The following is a 16,938-nucleotide window of genomic DNA, read 5'->3' as shown; positions in this document are numbered from 1 at the left end:
CCGAGTCTTGCTGTGTCACCCAGGCTGGAGTGCAGTGGCGCGATCTCAGCTCACTGCAAGTTCCGCCTCCCGGGTTCACACCATTCTCCTGCTTCAGCCTCCCGAGTAGCTGGGACTGCAGGTGCCCGCCACCTCGCCAGCTCATTTTTTTATTTTTAGTAGAGACTGGGTTTCACCGTATTAGCCGGGATGGTCTCGATTTCCTGACCTCGTGATACGCCCGCCTCGGCCTCCCAAAGTGCTTGGGATTACAGGCGTGAGCCACTGCACCCGGCCAGACTGCAGTATTTTTATTCCCTCAACTAACTTAAGGATTGTATCTTAAGAGTGGGATAGAAATGGTGTTTTAGGGAACCTCTGCATAAGTATACTTTGTTTGCCAAGTAATACAAAGTGAGTATTTGTGTGGAAATGATGTTATAATTACTGGCAGGTAGGTCCTTAGACTAGTCTTCAGAATATTAACCTGTAATATAATTGAACTAGTATACAAATACAGATTTTCCAATAGTTCAAACACGTTACTTAATTTTTTTTTTTTTTTTTTTTGAGATGGAGTCTTGCTCTGTCGCCAGGCTGGAGTGCAGTGGGCTGGAGTGCAGTGGTGCGATCTCGGCCCACTGCAACCTCTGCCTCCCGGGTTCAAGTGATTCTCCTGCCTCAGCCTCCCAAGTAGCCGGGACTACAAGTGTGCACCACCACGCCCGGCTAATTTTTTTATTTTTAGTAGAGACAGCATTTCACCATGTTGGTCAGGATGATCTCGATCTCTTGACCTCATGATCCGCCTGCCTCAGCCTCTCAAAGTGCTAAGATTACAGGTGTGAGCCACCGTGCCCGGCCAGGTATGTTTTTAATGGAAAAATGTAGAATGAAAATTTTAGTTTCTAGTTGGGGATTTAAAATTTTAGTTTCTAGTAGACATACAATTTCTGGAGCAGGGACAGAGTAGTTATTACAGCAATAACTGCACCAGTTCTCCTCTGCCCTAGTTCTTTCCCAGGACAATGTGATGAGAGCGGGATATTCGTTTGATATGTGAGGAACCAGAAAATATTAATCTGGAAACTTGTATATATGTTGTTCAACCCCCGCTCCTGAGAGAGGGAGATAGACCTTTGCTTCCTAATATAAATCTTAATCCTTAGAGCAGAAGGTGGAGGAGGAACCTAGGTTCTTAATCTTTGGAATATAAATCAATGTTTGGGGTGAGGAGGGAGATGAGACTAGTTTCGGAATTTACAGCCCCTGGAATGTCTCCATAGTCTGAGGTTTCATCCTCTTTGAAATGTAAACACATAGCACCAGAGAGGTAAGTCTCTTACTGTCTATTGTTTAAATTTCCAGTTTTGTCCTTTGAAGGATAGATTTCTTTGCTAAGAAATAACCTGACCATGCAGAAATGTGGAAAATATTTTCTCTTCATATAGAAAATAAACTAACTGTTAAATCTTTCTTTTCTCTTACCTTTTCCCATGTTTTGGCTTGGGGTTTTTTTTGTGCCAAAGTTCTTTATTTGAAGTAATGGTACAAATGAAAGAATTTAAGTGGGTATTTTGGTATGACTTACAGAACAGTTAGGATAACCTAACATGCATGCCTTGTCCTGGTTACCAGGGAAGTCACCCCCATTGGCTATGGGGAAGTGAGCCTAAGGATTCGCTCATCATTTTTAACCAAAAAGTGACTTAAGGCAGGTCTCTGTCATTAGAGGTTTATTTAACCAAAGTTGAGGATGTACCCTGGAAAAAAAAACAGTCACAGGAGCATCAGTGACCTGTGCTTTTTCCAAAGGGGGTTGGGGGAACTTGATTATTTAAAGGGGAAAGAGCAAGCAGGAGGAATAAAGGAGGGAGGGTAGGCAGTGAGGCAAATGGTTACATTCTTATAAGGCTCTGGTTAGCCTCAGTAAATCTATACTTTACATATGAAAAGAGGGAGTAGAGGAAAAAGTCAATTACGCATTCATCTCAGGGTAGGCCAAGGGATGATTTCTGGTTTTTATCCTTGTCTTCTACCTGTGAAGATAAGCTGGTATTTGACATTGTTAAGGTGAGCTTCAACAGAACTCAGTTTCCGGGCTAGTTTATAGGGAAGATATGTATCCTGAAAGATTAAGACGAGGGAAGCCATCTTGGGAGATACGTGACCCTCTACTGTTGTGGGAATGTGGCTTATGGATGAAGCTACATATGTCTTGGTTGTGAAATTACAGCTATCTGTTTGGGAACAAAAGGAAAGTAGTATTGCCTTACTTAGTTCCTAAGCTTAACTTCCCCTTTGGCATTGTGCGTTTAGAGTCCCGAGATTCTATTTTCTTTTCACATCATTACTGTCTTCCAGGATGTACTTGTTAAAGAGTTACTCTGCCATGCTAGATTCAGACCCACCTCCCCGCCAATCTTGGACAAGTTGAACATGGTCACCCAGTTCTTTGATAGATTTCACCTGCTCATTCAGGTAATGCATCTCAATGAAGTCACACAGTGTGTGTGGTTTTGTCAATGGCCAGTTCATGCATTTTCAGTAGTGACTGATTCATGCTTTTTTCCAAGTATAAAACATGCTCCATTGTCTTCAACCTGCCCTCCCATTCATTATGGTCTGGTTTCTTGATATGGCGAAGGAATATTAGGCCTCTTTGTTGGTTGTGCAGCTCTGTCACTTTCTCATTATATTTTCTCTCCTCATGACATTGGTGAAGAAATGTCATGGCAAAGCCATATCATTGTGGACAAAGTAGTAAGACATGAATAGGTAGATGTGGAGACAAAGCTAGAGATTAATCTGGCAGTTGATGGTCATGGTGGTAGGGGTTGCTGTCATCATGGGAGGTGGCTAAGAAGAGGTAGCACTGAAGTGGTGGCAGGAGCCTTGGGGCTGCTAGAGGGTGCTGTGAGGAGGTAGCAGGGGGCTGACTCTGAGGTGCTGGCTAGGGTGGGGGTTCCAAGCACAGTTGAAGCAATAAACCAAGGTGACTGTGAAGAATATCTGGACTCTCATGTTGAGGGGTTTTTGGTTATTTTTTTAGGCATGAAAATGTGAAATGTTGAGGTTGCCTAATTTGAACTCCTCTTTTTATTTATTCATCACCATTGATGAGTTCTTAAGCAAATATTTATTGAATGACTACTATATGCCAGGTACAGTGCAAGGTATTGGGGATATTGTGGTAAATAAGAGATAACTACTCTTAAAAATCTTAGAGGCTATAAAAGTGCTATGGTTAAGAAAAGAGAGAACATGAGATAAAGAATTACAAGGTTAGAATTTCTTTAGAATGCATGAGGGAGCTAGCTATGGGAAAATCTTGGGGGGAAGAAGTCATTCCTTTCCAAGCAGAAGGACAAGCTAGTGGAAGGACTCTAAAATGAGAATGATCTTTGCAAGACTGATGAAGAGAAAGATGGCAGATGTGGCTAAAACATACTGAACAGCTCATGCCTGTAATCCCAGCACTTTGGGAGGCTGAGGCGGGCGGATCATGAGGTCAGGAGATCGAGACCATCCTGGCTAACAGAGTGAAACCCCATCTCTAATAAAAATACAAAAAATCAGGCGGGCATAGTGGCACACGCCTGTAGTCCCAGCTACTTGGGAGTCTGAGGCAGGAGAATCGCTTGAACCCACGAGGTGGAAGTTGCAGTGAGCCGAGATTGTGCCACTGCACTCCAGTCTGGGCAACAGAATGAGACTCTGTCTCAAAAAAACAAACAAAAAAACATAGTGAACAGAACTCAGAATGACATGTGTTTAGGTTGTTTAGATTTCTTTTTTAATTGCTTAAATAGGATGAAATTACATATTTTGCTCTACAACTTGCTTTTTTTTTTTTTTTACTTAATGTGTGTTGTATACATATATTGAGTTCTGTGTCAGTGTTTATAGCTACATAGTATTCTATACTATGGACATTTCCTAATTAGCCATTTTTCTATTGACATAGATTTTTATGGGTTTTTTGCTACTACAAATAATGCTGTGATGACCATTCTTATGCATATGCTTATTCTATCCCTGTGTGAGAATTTGTGCTGGGTAAATTTCTTCTTATTTTTAATTTTTTAAAATTTTTTTGCTGGGTAAATTTATTAAGAGAGTTATTACAATGTCAAAACTTAGGAGCCATTTGACAGACACAGGCTGCTTTGAGAGGTGAGGATTCAGCTAAGACAGTAGAGTGACTGTTATTCTTTTATTCAGCCAAAGAGCAGAGATACTTAGCAATTTTTAGAGAGTATTCCAGTCTGTTCTTTTAGTGTATTCTCTTTCATTGGCATCTATTTTTCAGATACTGTCTTTTGATCTACAGCAGTTAATTTTTTGAGTTTTTTAAAAGGATACATAAATGTGATTGTTTTATAGTTTAAGGTACCTGTGTATGTTAAAATGCATATTATACTGTGGTTCTAAGGACTGATGTGTCTACTGTTACTTATAAGGAATGCAGGTAAGACAATTACATCAGCCAGTACATTTTTATTGTATGTCAATCAAAGATAATAAAAGGGAAATGCATCTACTTCTGTAATCTGTTTCTTCTCACAACATTTCTGACACTAAATATGTGGTTTTCTGCTACACTAACAATTCTCCAACTCTTTAGTCACCAACTGGGTGTCCAACAGTTGATTCAGTTCAGTGGTTACGCTACTCAGAGTGAGTGCCAGACCCCACACATTAAGGGATCAGTCCCACAAGAGACTGCCTCCACTTCAGATGCCATTAAGCCCATGCCTCATGTACTTCTGACCAATTGGCTATAAGTTGGGGATTTCCGCAATCCCCTTCTCAGGTTTGATAATTTGCTAGAATGGCTCACAGAACTCAGAAAAGCATTTTACTTACATTTATCAGTTTATTATAAAGGACATTATAAAAGATACAGCATATTAAGAGGTAGAGAGAGTGAGGTCCATTGGGGTTCCAACCATAGGAGCTCCTGTCCTATGGAGTTAGGGTGTATCACCCTTCTGGCACCCTGACCTTCCACGAGTTCCATCATTTAAAAATTTAATGGAGATTCCATTACATGGACATGACTGGTTAAATCATTGACCATTGGGAATTAGCTGGATCTCCAAACTCTTTTCCCTCTTCAGTGGTAGGGGTAGGATGGGACTGTAGGGGTAGGATGGGACTGAATGTTCTGACCCTCTAATCTTGTGGTTGGTTCTCCTGAAAACCAGTCCCTGTCCTGAATCTATCTAGGGGCCCACCTAGAGTAACCATATTAGCATAAACTTAGGTATGGTTGAAAGGGGCTTACTATGAATAAGAAAAGTGGCTCCTCTCACCCTTATGACTCAGGGATTCCAAAGGTTTTAGATGATCTGTGCCAGGAACCAAGGACTAAGACCAAATGCAAAGAAAAAAAAAGACCAGATACAGTCTGCCTTCCTGTATCAGTGGTTTCAACCAACTACAGATTGAAAATATTAGGGGAAAAAAATGGTATGGTTGCATCTGAACGTGTACAGATTTTTTTTCTCGTGTCATTATTCTCTAAACAATACCATATAACAATTATTTACATAGCGTTTACATTGTATTGAGTATTGTAAGTAATCTAGAGATGATTTAAAGTACACAGGAGGAGGGTATGTGTAAGTTATATGCAAATGCTGTGTCTTTTTATATAAGGGACTTGAGTATCCATGGATTTTGGTATCGGGGAGGGGGAGCTCAGAGGGTGTCCTGGAACCAATCCCCCTTGGATACTGAGGGACGACTATATATAATTCTGTGTGTGTGTGTGTGTGTGTGTGTGTGTGTGTGTGTGTGTGTGTTATTTATTTATTTTTGAGATGGAGCCTTGCTCTGTCGCCCAGGCTGGAGTGAGTGGCGTGATCTCAGCTCACTGCAACCTACACCTTCCGGGTTCAAGCCATTCTCCTGTCTTAGCCTCCCTAGTAGCTGGATTACAGGCACCCATCACCACACCTGGCTAATTTTTTAATTTTTAGTAGAGATGGGTTTTCGCCGTGTTGGCCAGGCTGGTTTCGAACTTCTGACCTCAGGTGATCCCCCCGCCTCGGCCTCCCAAAGTGCTGGGATTACAGACATGACCTACTGTATTGTGTATTTCTTACAGCATGTCATAGAGATTCTGTAATGGCCCCATATAGCTTGATTCAACCATTTTCCATTTCAAGAAATACATTCCTTATGCTAAATACTGTAATTATGCCTTAACTGCCAAATTGTTCTGTTCCCCAGAACTTTGCCAATGGTTCGACAATTCCTGTTTCTGCACACACTTTTAAACACTAGTGTTCTTGCATTGCTGTGTAACTCCCTGAGACCGGATAATTTATAGAGAAAAGAGGTTTAGTTGGCTCAAGGTTCTGCAAGGCTGTACAGGAAGCATGGCTGGGGGAGGCCTCAGGAAACTTACATTCATGGTGGAAGGTGAAGGGTGAGCAGGCAGGTCCTACATGTCTGGAGCAGGAGGAAGAGAGAGCAGTGGGAGATACTACACACTTCTAAACAATCAGCTCTTGTGAGAACTCATTAACACGAGAACAGCAAGGGGGAAATCCACTCCCATGATCCAGTCACCTCCCACCAGGCCCCTCCTCCAACACTGGGAATCATAATTCCACATGAGATTTGGGCGAAGCCACAAATCTTAAACCATATCAACTAAATATTAGTCATCTTAATCTTTGTCAATATCACAGACAAAAAATAGAGCCTATATAGAACGCGTTGTTTTGATTTGCAGTTTACTGATTATTAGTGAAGTTTAGCACAGTTTAATTTTATTGGTTATGTATTGTGTTAATTACTCATCATTTTGCTTATATTGTCTTTTAAATTGATTTGATGTAGTACTCAGTATATATTATCGTTATTGGCCTTTGTTAATTTACATATGTTGCACATATTTTTTTCCTAGCTATTGTTTATCTTTTAAATTTGCTCATGGTGTCTCTAGTTGATTTTGTATGCAGGATTTAAAATTTTGTGAGGCGAAATATGAACCTTTCAGTCTTCTGGGTATTGTATCTTGTTTTAGGCTGCCCTTCTTTTCTTCTAGATCTTTTATGGGTTGTTTTTTTTTTTTTTTTTTTTTTTTTTGAGACAGAGTCTCATTCTGTTGCCCAGGCTGGAGTGCAGTGGCGCGATCTTGGCTCACTGCAACCTCCGTCTCCTGGCTTTAAGTGATTCTCCTGCCTCAGACTCCCAAGTAACTGGGACTACAGGCGCGTGCCTCCATGCCTGGCTAATTTTTTGTATTTTTAGTAGAGACGGGATTTTACCGTGTTAGCGAGGACTCGATCTCCTGACCTTGTGATCCACCTGCCTTGGCCTCCCAAAGTGCTGGGATTACAGGGGTGAGCCACTGCGCCCGGCCTTATTTTATGGGTTTTTTTTTTTATGTTAATCCTTCCAGAATTTTAAAGTTCACTTATTTGTTTAGGTATCTGATTTATTTGAAAAGGGTTTAAATTTTTTTTTTGTCATCCCTCTGATTTTAAAATACCCTAAATTCACATATCTGTTTTTGAGCCCTTTGTTTTGTTATATTGATCTGTTTTTCTTTTACTTGAGATCATAGTGTTGCTTTCTATTAAGCTTTAATGTTTGTTTTAAGGTAAACTCTCTCCTGTTTTTCTTTAAAAATACTCTGGGCATTTTTTTTGCATCCTCCAGGTAAACCTTAGAATCATTTTGTCTGCTGGTATTTTGATTGGGATTGCATTGCATTGAATTTATATACATATGTGTACATTAATTCAGTTCAGATCCTCTTTAATGTACTTCAGTTAAGTTGTAGAGTTTTGTCTTTTCAATATTTTGTGAAATTATTTTAAGGATTTTATAAACTTTTGTTGCTATCGTGAATGGGATCTTCTAAAAAATTTATTTCTGAATGATAATTCCTAGTTTATAGGAAAACTGTAGCCTTTTTGGCATTTTTTTATCTTCATTCCGCCATGTTACTGCTTTTTATTAGTTCTAATAGTTTTGCATTTGATTTTGTTGGATTTTATAGTTAGCTATCATTATTTGCACTGATACTTTGATCACTTCCTTTTCCCATGTTCCTCTCCCCATCCTCCTCCCCCCTCCCTCCTACTTCTCTCCCTCCCTCTCTCTTTTTTTTCCTACCATAGCATGAGGTAGGACTTTCAGCAGAGTGTTGGGTGGTCTCATTTTGCTCCTGACTTTTTTAACAGGAATCTGTCAAAAGTTTTAACATTGATTGTTTTGGGACTTCCGGTAGATTTTTCATGAGGTTAAGAATGTTTCTATTTATTTCTAACTTATTACGACTTTTATTAGAAATAGTTTATTTATTGGTACAGAGTTGAAGATAACGTTCTCTGACTTAATTTTTTAAATCTCATATCCGTACATATGTGTGGTTTTTTAATTGTTAGGAATTAACTTTTTTTTTTTTTTTTTTTTTTTTGGCTAGAAATTTAGCTATATTATTGGCTGTACCTGACAACTAAATTGTACTTTCATGAGCAAATCTGTTTTGTTTTGTTTTTTTTTGGGGGGGCTATTGTCGTTTGATTTCAGCTTTTATAGTGATTATTTTCCCCTTTTACTTTGTTTAGGTTCATTTTCTAATTTCTAATGCCTGATTCATTGTTTTTTTTCAGTCATTATTGTTTTATTATTTTAAAATTGCAGGTTATAAATATTTCTAAGGGACATTTCTCTCACTACATATACCATACATTGTGATAAGGTAGTATTTTCGTTTTATTCATTTATAAAGGACAAGTAAGGGGCCGGGCGTGGTGGCTCACGCCTGTAATCCCAGCACTTTGGGAGGCCAAGGCCGGCGGATCACCTGAGGTTTGAGGTTCGAGACTAGCCCGGCCAACATGGGTGAAACCCTGTTTCTACTAAAAATACAGAAATTAGCCAGGTGTAGTGGCGTGTGCCTGTAGTCCCAGCTGCTTGGGAGACTGAGGCTGGAGAATCGCTTGAACCTGGGAGGCAGAGGTTGCAGTGAGCCGAAATCTTGTCACTGCATTCCAGCCTGGGCGACAGAGTGAGACTCCATCATAAATCAGTCAATCATGTAGTTTCAAGTTTGATTTCCTCTTCAACCCATTCTAACATGTCTTTTGCCCCCAAATTAGTCTTACTTGATTCTTATGAAGATTACCATCTTGGCTTCTCTTTAGCTCTGTAACCTCTTCTTGTGAATGTTCCCCTTTATTTACTAGCCACACTGACCTGCTTTCTTTCCTTCTCTAATATGTCTATTTTGAAAGTTATTCCTTGGTTTCCCTATCTTACATGGCTCCTCTTCTCCCCCTTGATTGAAGGTTCCTAGTTTAACTCATAAAGTATCAGCATTAGTAAGCAGTAATTCTTTCTGAGTGATGTACTTAGTGATCTTTCATATGAATGTGAAGGTGGCCTGGCGCAGTGGCTCACTCTTCCACTCATTCCAGCTGGGATTTTACAATCCCAGCACTTTGGGAGGCCGAGGTGGGCGGATCACCTGAGGTTGGGAGTTCGAGACCAGCCTGGCCAACATGGTGAAACCCCATCTCTACTAAAAATAGAAAAATTCGCCAGGCATAGTGGCTCACGCCTGTAATCCCAGCACTTTGGGAGGCCAAGGCAGGCGGATCACCTGAGGTCAGGAGTTCGAGACCAGCCTAGCCAACATGGTGAAACCTCGTCTCTACTAAAATACAAAAATTTGCCAGGCATGGTGGTGTGCACCTGTAATCCCAGCTACTTGGGAGGCTGAGGCAGGAGAATCGCTTGAACCCGGGAGGCGGAGGTTGCAGTCCCTAAAAGATCATTCTGAATATCTTATTGATATTTTCCCTTTGATTATTGGAGCTGCCAGCTTTCACGGTCTACTGTGACTAGATCTTTTCTTTTTTTTTTTTTTCGGATTTATTTTGTTTCTGCCTATGCAGCTAAAGTTATCTCATTCAGACTAATGCTTACTTTTCATTTATACATTCTCTCCACAAATTTGAGCACCTACTTTGTGTAGAAGCATTTCTGGTGTTTCGGATATATCTTTTTTTTCAGAAGTATAATTAATGAGCTGTAACTGGAAATTGGGCCTGTGAAACAACATTTTTGGGAGGCTGTTGTTCTAGACTAGCCTCTTGCACTGGACCCCACCAGACCAGAACAAACCAGAATGGAGTCACTTATCCTAAGTACCACATAATCAAACTTGGAAATAGGCCAGTTTTCTAGAAAATAGGAGATTATAGTCAGCCTGAGTCTTCGTAATAAGGAAGTCCTCCCTGTTTTAACCTTTTAAAGGAAAGCATCTTTGAAACAACCAGTCTGCTTTTTGTTCTGTTTCTGCTTTCTTCAGCCTTTTTCTGCTTTTAAAGCCAACCTCCTCTCCTCTCATTGGAACAGTCATTTTATTTTATAATATGAGATGTTGTCCAATTCCAGGAGCCCAAATAAAAGCCAATTGTGGGCTGCTTGTGGTGGCTCACGCCTGTAATCCCAGCACTTTGGGAGGCTGAGGTGGGTGGATCATCTGAGGTCAGGAGTTTGAGACCAGCCTGGCCAACATGGCAAACCCCGTCTCTACTAAAAGTACAAAAATTAGCCAGGTGTGGTGCTGGGCGCCTTGTAGTCCCAGCTACACAGGAGGCTGAGGCAGGAGAATTGCTTGAACCTGGGAGGTGGAGGTTGCAGTGAGCTGAGATCGCGCCACTGCACTCTAGCCTGGGCAACAAGAGCGAGACTGTCTCAGAAAAAAAAAAAAAAGCCAATTGTGTCTTTAAACTTGTTATAATTTTGTCTTTTGATAGGCCCCCAGTAGACCTAGATCTTGTTCAGTTGTGTTGACAAGGATCTTTAGGCTGTTGGGATCTAGGGAGCACATTCTTGTCACTGGAAAAAATCCTTAAGATCATTTTGTGTGGCACCTCACTTCGTATCTTCTTTGCTGGCTTCCACTCTACTCTTCAGCTTTTCAGACTGTATCTTGGCCATCCATTCTTGTTCTTTTCCTCTTTGTCTACTCTGTGTATATGTTAGTATCTATACATAGGTGACTCTCAGATATTGTTCATTGAAATCACTTTTCATTGAGATCTGAAAAACAGAAGCTAAATGTATTTCACATTCTTGGCTTGGGCAAGGGGGAACCACAGGCAGAAATGTAGCTTCTCACTAAACAGAAGAGAAAAGATTAAATCGATTTTGGGGCAGGGTGAATTTAGATTAAATTTAAATGAAGATGTATATTGATCTAAAGCAAAGAGACACTAATTCTCAAGAGTATATCTGTTCAGTGACATGTTCATAAGAATTGAGATAATGATTTTGGCAGTCTGCAAGACTTTGCCCCTATTTTTGGTCTCAGGATCAACTGCTGTACTATCTGGTAAGGTAGCATCCATGTGGTAGTATTTAAGACTGTAGATACCAGAGAACATATTATTGTAATGCAGACTTAACAGAAAGATAAGGAAGACTAGAAAATTCTGCAAAGTCATGAAGATTGTAGTTTTTCCAAATGGTACCAGGAAATTCTGGAAATGCAACTAACTTGTCAATCACTCCTAAGTCTTATTTGCCACAGGAATACAGATATCCAAATCAGACATAATTTGGTTATGTGCAAGATAACTAATATCTCTAGAAATATAATACTTCAGCAGAATGTTTTATTTGATAGTTCCTATTAATTTTCCAGGGTAGCGTTCAGTAGGCAGAAGGAGTGTTCTGCTTATAATTAGTCCTAGGGTCACAGTTACAGGTTGGGACATGGGTTAGCATTTGGAATTCTTAGAAATCCCTCCAATGGATTTTTAGAAATTCCTCCTGAGTAGTTTTGGTTCTCTGAAAGATCTATCTAGGATATATGTTAGAAATAATGGCACATGTGTTAGTTTGGTACAAAAGTAATTGCGGTTTTGGACTGTGAATTTTAAATAATCAAAACTAGGCTCAAACACATCTTTATTAATCACAATAGGAACCATTACAATCAACACATTTTTGCCAATGAGAAATAAGTTTGTTTATTCCTGTAGTGTAAAAATCCATGCTTTGGGATTCGATGAACTCTTGGAAAGTATTTTCTGCATCCTGCTAGTTGTGGAAGTGTCTTCCCTGCAAAAAGTTGTCAAGATGCTTGAAGAAGTGGTAGTTGGTTGGCGAGAGGTCCGATGACTATGGTGGATGAGGCAAAACTGTAGCCTAATTCCATCAATTTTTTTTTTTTTTTTGAGGTGGAGTTTCGCTCTTGTTGCCCAGGCTGGAGTACAGTGGTGCAATCTTGGCTCACTGCAACGTCTGCCTCCTGGGTTCAAGTGATTATCCTGCCTCAGCCTCCTGAGTAGCTGGATTACAGGTGTGTGCCACCATGCCTAATTTTTGTATTTTTAGTAGAGACGGGGGGGGGGCCGTTTCACCATGTTGGCCAGGATGGTCTTGAACTCCTGACCTCAGGTGATCACCCGCCCCAACCTCCCGAAGTGCTGGGATTACAGGTGTGAGCCACCGTGCCTGGCCTCTGTCAACTTTTGAAGCGTTGGTTGTGTGACGTGCATTTGAGCATTGTTGTGGATAAGAATTGGGCCCTTTTTGTTGATCAGTGCCAGCCGCGGGCATTGCAGTTTTCGGTGCATCTCGATTTGCTGAGCATATTTCTCAGATGTAATGGTTTTGCTGGGATTCAGAAAACTGTAGTGGATCAGAAAGCTGTAGCGGCAGCAGACCACCAAACAGTGACCATGACTTTTTTTTGGTGCATGTTTGCCGTTGGGAAGTGATTTGGAGCTTTGGAAGTGCTTCAGTCCAACCACCGAGCGGGTCGTCACTAGTTACCAAATAAAATCCACTTTCGTGGCAAGTTGCAATCCAATGGTTCATTGTTGTTGCATAGAATAAGAGAAGACAACACTTAAAAATGGCGATATTTTTGATTTTCACTCAGCTCATGAGACACCCACTTATCGAGCTTTTTCACCTTTCCAGTTTGCTTAAAATGCTACAACCATAGAATGGTAGACATTGAGTTCTTTGGTAACTTCTAGTGTAGTTATAAGAGGATCAGCTTCTATGATTGTCCTCAGTTGGTCGTTGTCAACTTCCGCTGGCTGGTCACTACGCTCCGCGTCTTCAAGGTTCTTGTCTCCTTTGCAGAACTTTTTTTTTTTTTTTTTTTTTGAAGACAGAGTCTTGCTCTGTTACCCAGGCTGGAGTGCAGTGGCACGATCTCGGCTCACTACAACCTCTGCCTCCCAGGTTCAAGCGATCCTCCTGCCTCAGCCCCCCAGTAGCTGGGATTACAGGCACATGCCACCATACCTGGCTAATTTTTTAATTTTTTTTTTAGTAGAGACAGGGTTTTGCCATGTTGGCCAGGTTGGTCTTGAACTCCTGACCTCAGGTAATCTACCCTCCTTGGCCTCCCAAAGTGCTGGGGTTACAGGGGTGAGCCACCGCACCCAGCCTGCAGAACTTCTTTCTTGGACCACCACTGCCCTGTACGTTCGTTAGCAGTTCCTGGGTGGAATGCATTGTCGATGTTGCGAGTAGTCTCCACTGCTTTACGAACCATTTTGAACTTGAATAAGAAAATCACTCAAATTTGTTTTTTGTCTAACAACATTTCCATAGTCTAAAATAAACATAAAATGAACAGCAAGTAACAAGTTGTTAGCAAAAAAACATGAAGTGAGAAATGCCCATTAAAATGATGTATAACATAACCACATTGAAGAATGTATTCCAGTATCAAATGGTGAATTCCAACAGTGCAAAAACCACAATTAATTTGCACTAACCTAATATCTACAAAGAAGCTGGCCATCTATATGGTTCTATACATATATGTATATAACCATCTATACATGGTTCACCTCAAATTCAACAACTAGAGTCATCTTCAAAGCAGCATCATTTGGATAGGCTCTGGCCATTGTTTTTTTCCCCTGCTTCTTTGTTTGCTAATATGGAACAAAGCCTCTTATTTTTCTGCTTGCTTTATCTACTAATATCTTACGAGTAGGTCTTTAATTCTTAGAGGATAAAATATCTTTTGATTTTTTAAAAATTATTTTGATAGCTAGATTTATTCAAAGGATTGTATGTTTGTTTTAGTTTGTATTTTGTCAGTTTTCTCAGGTTCTTTGAATGCTTTTAGCTACATGTTGGAGATTGTCCAAATTCGCAATTTTCCATTTTAATTTTATTTTATAAGTCCCGTATTTTGTTTTAGCCTATGAACAAGAAGACAGGCTGGGTTTTTATTATACTAACTTTGGGTCTGTTCCACAGTATAAAGTCTTGATGACAATTTCTCATGTCTCTCCCCTCCACTCTTCGCTTTCTCTCTCCTTCCCTCTCCCTTCCCACTCAGGGTCTCTCCTGCAGCCTTGAACTCCTGGGCTCAAGCAGTCCTCCTGCCTCAGACTTTTGAGTAGCTGGGACTACAGGCCAACCCTATTTTTCTTACTCTAGTCACTATTATTAGGCGTATTTTTGTTTTTTGGAGACTCGAGCTCAGTCTCTTGCCCAGGCTGGAGTGCAGTGGTGTGATCTCAGCTCACTACAACCTCAGCCTCCTGAGTAGCTGGGACTCCAGGTGTGTGCCACCACTCCTGGCTAACATTTTGTATTTTTTGTAGAGAGGGGATTTTGCTGTGTTGCCCAGCCTGGTCTCAAACTCTGGGACTCAAGTGATCTACCTGTCTCGGCCTCCCAAAGGGCTGGGATTACAGGTGTGAGCCACTGTGCCTGGCCTACCTTTTTTTTTTTTTTTTTTTAAGTCTTTTCCTTAAAAAAAAAAAAATTAGGGATGGGGTCTCACTCTGTTGCCCAGGCTGGAGTGCAGTGGCACAGTCGTACCTCACTGAAACTTTAAACTCCTGGGCTCAAGCAATCTTCCAGCCTTAGCCTCCCAAGTACCTAAAACTACAGGCACACACCATCACACCCACCTAATTTTTAATTTTTTTTTGAGGAGATGGCTTCTTGCTATGTTGCCCAGAATGGTCTTGAACTCCTGGCCTCAGGCAGTCCTGTGAGCCACCATAGCCACCCAGTCTTTAAGTCTTCTTCTAGCTATCTGTTGGCTTTAACTGTTAGCTCAGCCTTAAACCATGCCTTAATTCAGTTTCTGTTGGCTTACCACTCGAATCAGCATTGTAGCAATTTTAAATGAGTATTAGGTCATTGGTTGTTTGGGGGAGAAGACCTTAGGAAAGGATAGTTCATTTAGGATTTTTGGGGAGGGAATAGAGAAGAACAAAAGGAATATGTGCTGATGGTGATGCTAAAGCATGATAATGTTAGATGCATAAGGAGGACACGTTTCAGATAGTTTGAGAGGTTTTGTTTCCCCCTTCTTACTTTTGCAAGAGAATCTTCTAGGGATGCTGTTTTCAAGTCAGTTTTATTTTGAGACCTTGGCATGCTGGTCACAAAAGGCCATTGCATATTTGGTACTTTTTTTCCTTTCCTTTCTAGAGCTTCTCTTAGCTGTATTATCTTTGATGTGCCCCACATTCTTCATAATAGCTGAGGTAACTAGAAATCATCCTTGGAGAAATTGTGCCATCTAGCCTACTAAGCGCAATAATTTAGGATTATAAGAATGCATATAGCAGGAATTCTACCAGGAGAAGCTTGCAGCTTTCACTTTGATTCACAAGAGAGGGTTGCCATAGCAGGTGTCTAATAATGCTTATAAAATGGTGGCTAGGGCCTATGACTGAATAATCAAACTCTGTGATTACCAGTCTGTTAACCGTTAGCTCCAGAGTACAGGAATGAGGGACATGTTGTGTCTTCAGGGAGGTGTGGGAATTTTTTTTGCCCACATCGTCTGCTGGACCACTCTACCTTAGTGGTCCCTGAGTAGCTGGAACTCAGTGTGTGTAGCAACTGTACTGCTCTTCCAACGCATACTTTTCTTTCTGTGTTCTCTCTCAATAAAAAATGGTTGCTTTCTCAGAGCCATATTTGACCCTTCTTTCTTTTTCTTTTTTTTTTTTTTTTTTGAGACAAAGTCTCACTCTGTCACCCAGGCTGGAGTGCAGTGGCACGATTTTAGCTCACTGCAAGCTCCGCCTCCCGGGTTCATGCTATTCTCCTGCCTCAGCCTCCCCAATAGCTGGGACTACAGGCACCCGCCACCGTGCCCAGCTAATTTTTTGTATTTTTAGTAGAGACGGGTTTCACCGTGGTCTCGATCTCCTGACTTCATGATCTGCCTGCCTTGGCCTCCCAAAGTGCTGAGATTGCAAGCGTGAGCCACCGCACCTGGCCTGACCCTTCTTTCTTATACCAGTGTTTTGTATATCATTTAGTGCTCTCTCTAATTCCGTCTCTGTGTCCATGTTTAATTGCTTTAGTTTACATAGTTAATATCATACAGGTTTTTAACAACTCTCACTGATTTTATTGTTAGTTGCTTTCTAGTCTTCTACCTTCTATACTACTTGAGTTTTTGTGAACGATTTGATCATGTTACTCTCCTGTTTAAAACTTTTTTTGGGGGGGGACTAAGTGTCTCTCTGTCGCCCAGGCTGGAGTGCAATGGCGCGATCTCAGCTCACTGCAACCTCTGCCTCCCGGGTTCAAGCGATTCTCCTACCTCATCCTCCCGCATAGTTGGGATTACAGACGCGCACCACCACACCCGGCTAATTTTTGTATTTTTAGTAGAGACGGTTTCACCATGTTGGCCAGGCTGGTCTCGAACTCCTCACCTCAGGTGATCTGCCTGCCTTGGCCTTCCAAAGTGCTGGGATTACAGGGATGAGCCACTGCACCTGGCCCTGTTTAAAACTTTTAGTATCTTCCAATCACAAGCATACCCATACATGGTGCTGTAATTTGCTTAGAACCCGCTTTCTTTTGTACTTCCATTCCACTGTAGTAATCTGTATTAATATATTTTTTTCCTTTAAGCTCTGTTGGATTGATAATCTCTTTCTTTTTAAGGTTTATTTCATCTCT

The 16,938-nt window shown here is 41.0% G+C and overlaps 1 protein-coding gene across 5 annotated transcripts in view; it reads left to right on the top strand.

Moving 5' to 3' along the window:
• Nucleotides 1-16,938, top strand: part of RNF2 (ring finger protein 2) — a 58,369-nt gene that overhangs the window by 25,365 nt on the left and 16,066 nt on the right. For 2 of the 5 annotated variants that reach the window (XM_063794763.1, XM_063794767.1), the window contains exon 2: nucleotides 2,344-2,460. The exons of the other annotated variants lie outside the window; for them this stretch is intronic. The gene's annotated coding sequence lies outside the window, so the exon portion shown is untranslated. The remainder of the gene's footprint in view (nucleotides 1-2,343; nucleotides 2,461-16,938) is intronic. 5 annotated transcript variants of the gene reach the window in all.

This window comes from Pan troglodytes, chromosome 1 (genome assembly GCF_028858775.2).
Source record: "Pan troglodytes isolate AG18354 chromosome 1, NHGRI_mPanTro3-v2.0_pri, whole genome shotgun sequence".
NCBI lineage: Eukaryota > Metazoa > Chordata > Mammalia > Primates > Hominidae > Pan > Pan troglodytes.
Note: the sequence above shows the minus strand (reverse complement) of the source record. Positions and strands in the feature narration are given on the sequence as shown.